This window comes from Solanum pennellii, chromosome 12 (genome assembly GCF_001406875.1).
Source record: "Solanum pennellii chromosome 12, SPENNV200".
NCBI lineage: Eukaryota > Viridiplantae > Streptophyta > Magnoliopsida > Solanales > Solanaceae > Solanum > Solanum pennellii.
The window spans coordinates 76,330,651-76,340,376 of record NC_028648.1 but is presented as its reverse complement, the minus strand read 5'-3'; the positions used below and the strand labels follow the sequence as shown (position 1 = coordinate 76,340,376).

Below are 9,726 nucleotides of genomic sequence, written 5' to 3'. Positions count from 1 at the left end.
GATACTTTGCAAACCAAATAAGGACTTGTTCTGTTATTCCTATTAAACTATTATTTACATCTAGAAAGGTTTCTACTAAATTTTTATTCCTCTATATTTTTTATGTGGAACGAAAGATGTTATAACATGAAACAAAAGTAACAATACTAATGTTTATAATTTTGATTGAAAGTAAGGTCGAGCAAAAGCTGCGAGACAGGAAAATAACTCTGCTTCAAATTACTGAAGGATAAAATAAAAAAAAACTATGAATATGAGTTCCCAATTGTCTTCGATATTTTTTTCATAGTTCAACAACTTGTTTATACTTCTAGAGCAATACCTCATTGCAATCCACACAATATAAGTCAGCAATTTTTCATAGCTCGAGTACGAATTTCCTTTCCTTGTAATTTTGGAATTGCTCAACAGCATGTTCATACTTCCAGTGGAATACCTCGTTGCAGTCGACATGGTATTTGTCATCATATTTTTGATAGATATAGAACATAATATTCCTTCCTTATACTTCTATGATGGCTCAACAACATGGTCATACTTCCAACCCAACACCTCGTTGCAATCCACACTATAAAAGAAAAAAAAATTTCAAAGCTATCTCTCATTTCATGAATTTTTGGTTCTACCTCTAATCGAGAAGTACACTTATGCTCTAACTGCTTTTCAAGACTATTCATGGTATTGTTCTTGTTCGGTTCAACTATATCACTTATTCACCTATCTTTCTCCTTGAAAGAGAACCTATTGGGTTGTTCCTTGTACTCATCAGCTACCCCTTGCTTTAAATCTCCGAGCAAAGAACTAACCTCAAACAACTCATTACAAAGCTTCATCTTCTGTAGTTCCTCAAATAATTGACGCGTACATGGTTTTTCACTAATCGTTGAAAAGAAGATCTAACAATTTTTCGGCTTACTTTGTTTGATATGATGTTTTATTGTCGAAAAGCACTTGTCTATACCTACACATATCAAGAGCTTCCTTTAATTCCTAGGGCGGGAACAATCTAAGTAATAATTCAAATATTAATTATCTTCGATCTAATCCCCTCAATTGTAGACCACAATCATGTAATCGTTAATTTTTGTCCCAAAGCTTCATAAAAGTACCGCATAGTAGCACGTTCTTCTTTTGAAAAGCTAGTTCGTATAGAAAAAAAGAAAGAATAGTCTAAACACCATCTTTGGCCAAATAAATCCATTTACCAAATCCATGGGTATTGATGACATCATGAATCTGCCTATCTTCTAATCGAGTCCTCTTAATCTCACAAGTTCTTGTAATACCACCAGAGATAGACCTCAATTGGAATGCATTTGTAACAAGAATGTTATTGTTTCTAGAACTTTTACATTCATCCTTACACCCAATTATAAGTAATGTCTGAGCTTCATTTTCAATAAACTCCCAATCATCACAGACTGAACCTCGTCCAATCTTTTGTTATCTGATAAAATTACGTTAAGCAAAAGGTTACCTAGAGGGAGAAGGGATCTTGTTATTCCTATAATCCATGCTCAAATTGATATAAATTTACTCTTAGTTTTTAGTTTAACATTAGCAATTTCTAATTTTGTCATAAAATAAAATTACCTTAAGATAAGAGATTTCTAATTTTGTTAGTTCTTTATGTATGCATTACTTTGGGACTCCCATTTACTTATTTCAAATTTTAAAATGCTGCTAGTAAATTGTCCTGAACTATATAACAAAACAAAAACGTTCACCTAGTGATATTCTTACACATAATAATTTCCTATAGATTCATTTAACCTCCCTAAGTGATCATCTGTTAGATTATTTGTATCCAAGTTTCCAACAAATTAGTCGTATTAAGATCATGCTCATTTTTAGTTCTAGTACATTGATGTGAAGATTGCATCCATCCACAAAAGTTCTTCTTGTTAGATTAGGTTAAATGCTCATGATCCTAGTGAAGCAAATGTTTGCATTCATCTTAGTCATAGAATGTAACTTCTTGATCTCATCCCATAATCTCATAAATGCGTAGCTTTTTCTGTTGCCTAATGTGCTATCTGTTACAACTTTAACACTTTGGGAAATTGGAGTGTTTGCATATAAGGGAATTTATAGCAGCGCATATAAATCTTGATACATGTTAAGAACATACAAAAAGTTATGATCTTAAAAAAACTACCAACAAGATTTATTTATTAAGAAGTGACAATTTCGTGTAAGTACTTACTTAAATCTTTGGTTGCACAAAAGGAATCTTGTATACATGTGTCAAGATTACAAGTTACTATATAATCTTGCATTCTTCATTGTGACATTTATTTTATATATTTTGATCAACAGATTGTGTTCCGTTCATCTTTTGAACCAAAAACAGTTTCATTTGAGTGGGCTATATAATATGTCCTTTTTACTATTGAAAATATCTTTAAGATTTTTGTCTGAAGGCCGTGGGATGATCCACTACATAGTCACTGTTCAACCCCATTGATAACGTTAAAGGTTTTTTATTTTTAATCTTAATAACTAAGCTAGTAGACTTCTTATATGATTCATCCTCGATTGCTCATTTTCGACAAGTTCTTCATTTGGGTAGGTGTTTTCAATTTTTTCTCAAAGATGTTAGAAACATTGCTATTTTGAGCTTGGTACCACTGTGATTCAGTTTATTATTGTTTCTTACTGTCACCATATGTCCATTAGGTTGCCACTTGCTTACTCAGAAATTTGTTGTTTTTTGGTTTCCTCTTCCTTGTCGTGATCATTTTTTATTTCGGAAAAGGGCCTAAAATACCCTTAATGTATTGGAAATGGTACAAAATTACCCTCCATCCACCTATTGGCTCCAAAATACCCTTCCCACCCACCTATTGGGTCCAAAATACCCTTGTCATCCACCTTTTGGTTCAAAATTGACCACTTATTTAACGGTTATATATTTAAACTACTTAAATATTTTTTTAAATACGTGGCTCCCAACTATTTGTTATAATTAAACTTATTAATATAATTTATAAATCAATCCACTACCCACCCATTACTAATTATACCCCTCTAAATTAATAAATCCGTCACATTATTAATGCAACAATAGATTAGCTACTACCAATTGAGTGTTTTTAAAAATTTGAGGCGAAAATATCTATAGAAGTAAATTATCATACATTCAAGTGTCCAAATAAAATTACCGATAAACTTAGAAGTCTGACTATGTTTATCTTATTTATTCTTACATCTCAATTATGTGATGTTACTTCATAGGTAACTTTTTTTTAAAAATAATATATTAAAGATTTTAAAACAAATAATTAATATTTATAAAATTATATTCAAGAAAATGCATGAATTAATTCGGGATGTATTACTTCTTTACCTTTAATCATAAATTTCTCATTCAATCTTGAAAGAAAGTGTCCTCCTAAATAAGCGGCTCAACCTAAATTTAATTGGGGCTTCGATTCGGACTCAAATAATTTTGAATGTTGTTTTCAGGAATCTATAATTTCACCGTGTTTTAGTAGTGTTTATGATGATTTTGATATTATATTTGGATTATTAATTGGGTGAGGTTTAGTTAGTAATTAGTAAGTAGTGGGTTGGTTTATAAATTATATTAACAAATTAAATTATAACCAATAGTTGAACGTCAAGTATTTTAAAAAATATTTAAAGAGTTTAATTTTAAAACAATTAAAAGAGTGGTCAATTTTGAATCTAAAGGTGGACGACAAGGGTATTTTGGAGCCAATAGGTGGATGAAAAGGGCATTTTGGAGCCAATAGGTGGATGAAGGGTAATTTTGTACCATTTTAAATACTTCAAGGGTATTTTAGGCCCTTTTCCGTTTTTATTTTGACTCTATTTTTTAAATTATAGAGATAGCAAGTTTCAACAGGACCTTGGTTTTCTTTGTTAAAGTGTTATTGAGATTAATCAGTTAGCTTAGTAATGTATTAGTTCCTAGCCATGGTATGGTTATCATGAACTGTGTCATTCCTTATTGGCATAAACTTCCACCACAATTATTTTGATGTTTCCCATGTTAATTTCATAAGAAAACTAAAACATGTTAACATTGTTGGAGTACAATATCCATATTCATAATTTGGGGCAAGTTTAGCTTGTTCCTACAAACTGTAAATGGTAAATGAATAGGACGATATATTTTGTAAACAAATTTAAGAACTTGAGGCTTAATTTGGACAGCACACAAAAAAACTTTGTATGATTATTATCCACTCATATGCTCAAGTTTCAAGATAATACTACAATGTAACATCAGGAATTAAGGAGAGAATATGAGAGGGCATTTCAATAGTAAGTAACAAGATATCTATCATCTTAGAGAAAATACAAACATTCGTCCTTTGGAACTTTCCCTTCCCATGATTCTTCTTCTTTGCTATTTTGACCTTCTTTTTTTTCCTCTTTCGAAGTGGTTTAATAGATTTTTCTCTTTGATTGCCATCAGCTTAGGATACATAACAATAATCTTAGGAGCATCAAGGGCAACTTCTTAGGCAGCTAATTTAACAACATTTTTTGTAAGAACAATCAGTTTTGTAGCAACTATATCCCTCCTTATAGCTCTCAGCCACTTTTTCCACTTTGGTATCATTAACTTTAACATTTTCTTTGCGAGTAGAAATCTCAGTGAACTCTAGTTTGTACATGTGGTTGTTCTATTCATTTTCCACTCATTTATATTGATAGATTTGTTATTCTTATCCTCCACCTCTTTATCCTCATTGATCCCCCAATATGGTAAAACCTGGCAGAACTCTCACCTTATAAGTAGCACGAGCTGAGGGAGCCATGTAATATGGCTGCATTGGGCATCGTGTGTAGTTAACTCTCTAAGAAATGATTGTTGTAGATTAATGTATAAAATACATATGGAGGTTCTGAAAGGGTAAGTAGGTTTAAGTTTCCAATAATAATGAACAACTATCTAGAAAACACTCATTTTCGTTGTAGTTTTACTAAATGACTGAACTGTAGGACCTCCCCACCAACCCACCCCCACCCCCCTGTGACGATGTTCACAAGTAATAAATGACCATGGAAGATCTAGGATGAAATTCATAAATATAATCGGAGACAGTAAATCCACAGTTGAGGCAATTTCTAGGGAAATTCAATGGTTTTCTAATGGTGAGAATCTTAGGTGAAGTAATTTTACTATCAAATAATTCATGTCATTTTACTCTCAACAACAAATTGAGATACTGTCACAAAATTAAGGGAAGGTCTTTTCTGGTGTTTAACCCACACACAAAGTAGAAATTTTAACGATGTTGAAGGATATGGGTAAGATAGTTGCAATGACTGGAGATGGTTTCAATGATGCACATGCACTTAAACCTGCTAACATTGGAATAGCCATGGACATTACAGGAACTAGGGTGAAATAAGCTTTTTCTATGTTGTCATTAGAACACATTTTTTGATTTGTTATATTGGTTCACTTAATCCAATTATTTAACCATGTACTAACTAAAAATATACTCTTGTAATAGGAGGGTGGTGAGCTCTTTTGAGTGACTGGTCGACAGCTGTAGCACTAAGTTTATTATGTAAATATGTAGAAGTTCTCATAATTGTGCACCCTGCGTGTCAACTTTTTCCTGAATATGTTTAACTTATTGATCATTAAATGATCAACGATTTATATGTTTAGGTTGCAAAAGAACCTTTTGATATGGATCGAGCTGATGAAAATTTTAGTACTGTAGTCTCTATCATTGCGAAGGGACGTTCGATCTACAATACGATGAAAGCATTTATCAAATTAGTATTATATTTATGGTATTGAATATGTGATTACTCCTAGAATTATTCTTACAATTATTTTTCTTAATTTTATATGTGTTATTTGTTAATGTAGATATATGATATCATCCAATGTTGGTGAAGTCTTCTCAATTTTCATGACTGCTGCATTGGGCATAACAGAATGTTTGATACCTGTGTTGTTTCTCTGGGTAAATTTTGTAATAGATAGCCCACCTGCTAGTGCTCTCGGATTTTACCCTATTCATGTTGACATAATGTAGAAACTACCTGGGTTGAGCAATGATGCTCTCATAAACTCCCAGGATTTCATCCGCTATGTGGTTAGTTTTGGTCATTATTTCTTAATCTTCGATGTGTATTACGATATCTTGTTGCATTTATTTTGTATCTTGCTACTTTCCTGTCTCTTTTCTTGCTATCCTTTGATGGATACTCCCCTTTTGAGAAGAGGGTCTAACATTTTGATTCCTGAGATAATTTTTAGGTTATGGTTCTTTCATGGGCATTGCAACTGTCGGTATATTCATAATGTGGTACACCCAAACTTATTTCCTTGGTATTAATATTGTTAGTGATGGACACTGTTACTCCCCGAGCTACCCCTGAGATGCGAAGGCAGAGCCTAGGACCACAAGTGATCCCAAGCTAACGCTGCTGGCATGATCATGAGCATACTAACGTTACTAAACATAATGCTGAAGCTAAATCATAATTTAAACTTAAAATATGGGGAATACCCATATTCATAAGTGAGATAACTGAAATACTGATGAGTTTATTACAAAGAAGTTATTAAGTCAATACAAAGTTTAAACTATGTTTGAAATAAGCCTCTAACTGACTAGAAATGTTGCTACAAGCCCGAACTAAATCAGGCAAAACATAAACTAAATGACTAAATTACAGATCTGAACTCCTGAATATTATCCTTGGAGAGTGAGGACTCACTACTAAATCTAGTGAACGGAAGATCGGAAATTGATCTAAGGATGATCTGGATGCTGAAAATCGAACCTACATTACAATAAGATGTAGTGCACGTATGCGTCATTATTTGAAGGTACTGATCATATAGGATAGAGTAAAGCTGAAATAAAACATAACAGAACAAGAATAAAACAAATAAGATAATCTGGAAATGATATACTTAAGGCTGAGGTAACTGAATGCAATGACCAATTTATAACATGGTGCAACTGAATTATGAATATGCTGATAAATGGTCAATGCATTAGAGTCTGACTTAACTGTGGGAGCTACTAGTAACTGAAATAAAACCACATGAGCTCAATGTGGGATCGGATGTATACGTGATGTACCGTGGTTTCACGGTACTTACAATGCTTTTTCCTTAAGATGTGTGTCTAGAGCCTTTTTGTAATAGTTTTGACATGTTTTTATCTTTGTTTTGCCTGAAAGGTGTCCAAAACAAAAATGCAGAAGGCATTTGCGATTTAATATAAAAGTTACCCATGAAGGCCATCGACGGACCATAGATGGTGACTATCGATTGGATGTTCAGGTATCTAGAGAAACTAAGGGAAATCTGATAAAATTTGGGGCTAAAGGAGGATCGGCGGTCTGTCAATTGATCGATGAACCGTCCTGTTAAATCGTCCATGTTATTACAGAATGTCCCAGTATCAGAAGTTGAAGAAATTTGAAGTATAAAATGAAAGAAGGCATCGACGGACAGTAGGTGGATCGACGGACCGTGCTGTTGGTCCATCGATTGGATTAAAGAGGATGCTAGTTGATTGATAAAAAAAGATTCTAAGTCTTGACTTACGAATGTAGTCGAATGTCCATCATTTCATTGACGGACCGTCTATGGGTGTCGTCGATTGAAGGAGAGTTTTTGGATAATTTTACATATTTGAATTTCTTTTATTTTAGGACAATGTTTTTATAAATAGGGTGTAAAACCTCGTTTTTTGGGTGGGATTCTATTACTATTTTTCATAGTTTGTTCTAGGAGGTTTGTTTTTGCAACTTTGGCATTATTTCAAATTTCCGGATTTGGTTTTCATTTTATTTGTGTGGTTTCAAGTTGAATTTCTAGATTTTCTTGGAATTTGTCAAACTAAGTTCATGATTTATTGTTTAGCAACCATGAATTTGTCTTCTTCAATTCATGGGTAACTAAATCCACAACAAGGGTTGTGGGAACCATGGGTGATTAACCAAATAAACCTAGGTTAATAACAATTCTCAAATAGGTCATTACATGCATTGATAATTCTTTTGCTTAGAATTCTATTTAACGAGTGCACGCGTTAGAACTCGTCTTATTGCTACTTGCCGGACTAAGAATGTAGTTAATAGGAAAAATATTACCAACATAGATTTAGTAGGATACTATCTAATAGGCTATTCTCGATTGGTGCAAAGTAATTACTAATTCAACATCGAATATGCTGCTTAATATGATGTAAAGGTAAGGGTTAGTAACTTAAACACACGTAGATGGACCAACGTACGGGGTGAAATTCTCAAAATGTCGGACCAAGGAACTAGAGATACCTATTACTTTGCATAAAAACACTAGGGAAGAATTTTTATGTCTAGGGATATGGCGTTATGAACCTATGGGTAACACTTGTACCTTAGTTTCTCTCACAACTTGATAAACACCAATGATTTAATCCTGTAAACTATTTTACATAGCCATATTAAAAGACATTTCTCTCACAAAATCCCCCCTTTAATTTGTTGTTTTCAGAAAGGACTTGACTAAATAGAAGTAATCGTACATTGAAGTTAAGTCTTAACCATTTTCCTCATGGGATTTACCCAACCATATAGTTTGGTTCTTTACATGATACGACTGCTTATACTTGTTTAGGGAGGTATAATTTGAGCGTATCAAATTTTTGCGCCGCTACAAGGGAAAGTAGCTTTTAGATTAACTTTGATAATATTACTGAATTTTATTCAACAATTTCCTAATTTTACTTTTTCTTTTGTTTTTGTTTCTTTCAGTTCAAGCTCTAGTGTATTCCAAGTACACGAAGCGGAGGAGAACCAATACTTTCGTTCGATCTTGAACTGAACCGTACACTTCGAAGAATGAATAATCTGTAGAACAAGCTAATATAGGGTATGGGATATATCGCTAGCTCCCACCACCAGTAGAAGTTCACAATCAACTGGTTGTGGAAATTCCGGTTGATGATGCTTTGAGGATGCAGCCTCCAATCCCATGTCCTCAAGAGTGTTATATAGTCAAACTATTGATCCACCTATGTAGTCTATGGCAGAAGATATGATGAGAAAAAATGAAGAGATAGGGGAAACTAGTGGTGAATTGGTGGACAAGACGGTGAAAGAAGCAGAGGTACGCCAAAAAGTGATCCCTATTCCAAAACAACCAAAAAAATTCCCTTAGAGGTTGGTGAAGATGACTGAGGATGGTAAACAATGGTGTTTTATTACTATGTTTAAAAAACTCTCCATCAATGTTCCTCCGATAGAAGCTTTGGAGCAAATGCCCGGTTATGCTAAGTTCATGAATGTTATGGTTACAAAGAAGAGATCGGTAAGTTTTTACGAAGATGACCAAATGCAGCATTGTAGTGCTATTGCTATAAGTTCTCTTGTGCAGAAGAAGGATAATTCGGGTGTTTTCACTGTTTCATGTAACAACAGCTTAATACACTTTACTAAGGCACTATATGGTCCAGGTGCAAACATAAATCTGATGACTCTCTCCATTTTATGAAATTGGGTTTGGGTGACCAAAAGTCCACTACAATGAGGTTATTGATGGCCGATCAAATAGGAAGAGGCCAATTGGGATACTCTATGTTGTGCTCGTGAAGGTGGAGCCGTTTATATTTCTTGCCGATTTTTGGATTCTTGATTGTGAGATTGATTTGAGGTACCTATTATTCATGGGAGGTCGTTCCTTGCTAAAGGTCGCACCTTGGTTTATATGAAAAATTGAAGATGAAG

The 9,726-nt window shown here is 33.6% G+C and overlaps 1 pseudogene; it reads right to left on the bottom strand.

Annotated features, from left to right (window-relative positions):
* Positions 1-464: 464 nt before the first annotated feature.
* LOC107006542 lies at positions 465-8,976 on the bottom strand (annotated as a pseudogene).
* Positions 8,977-9,726: the final 750 nt, after the last annotated feature.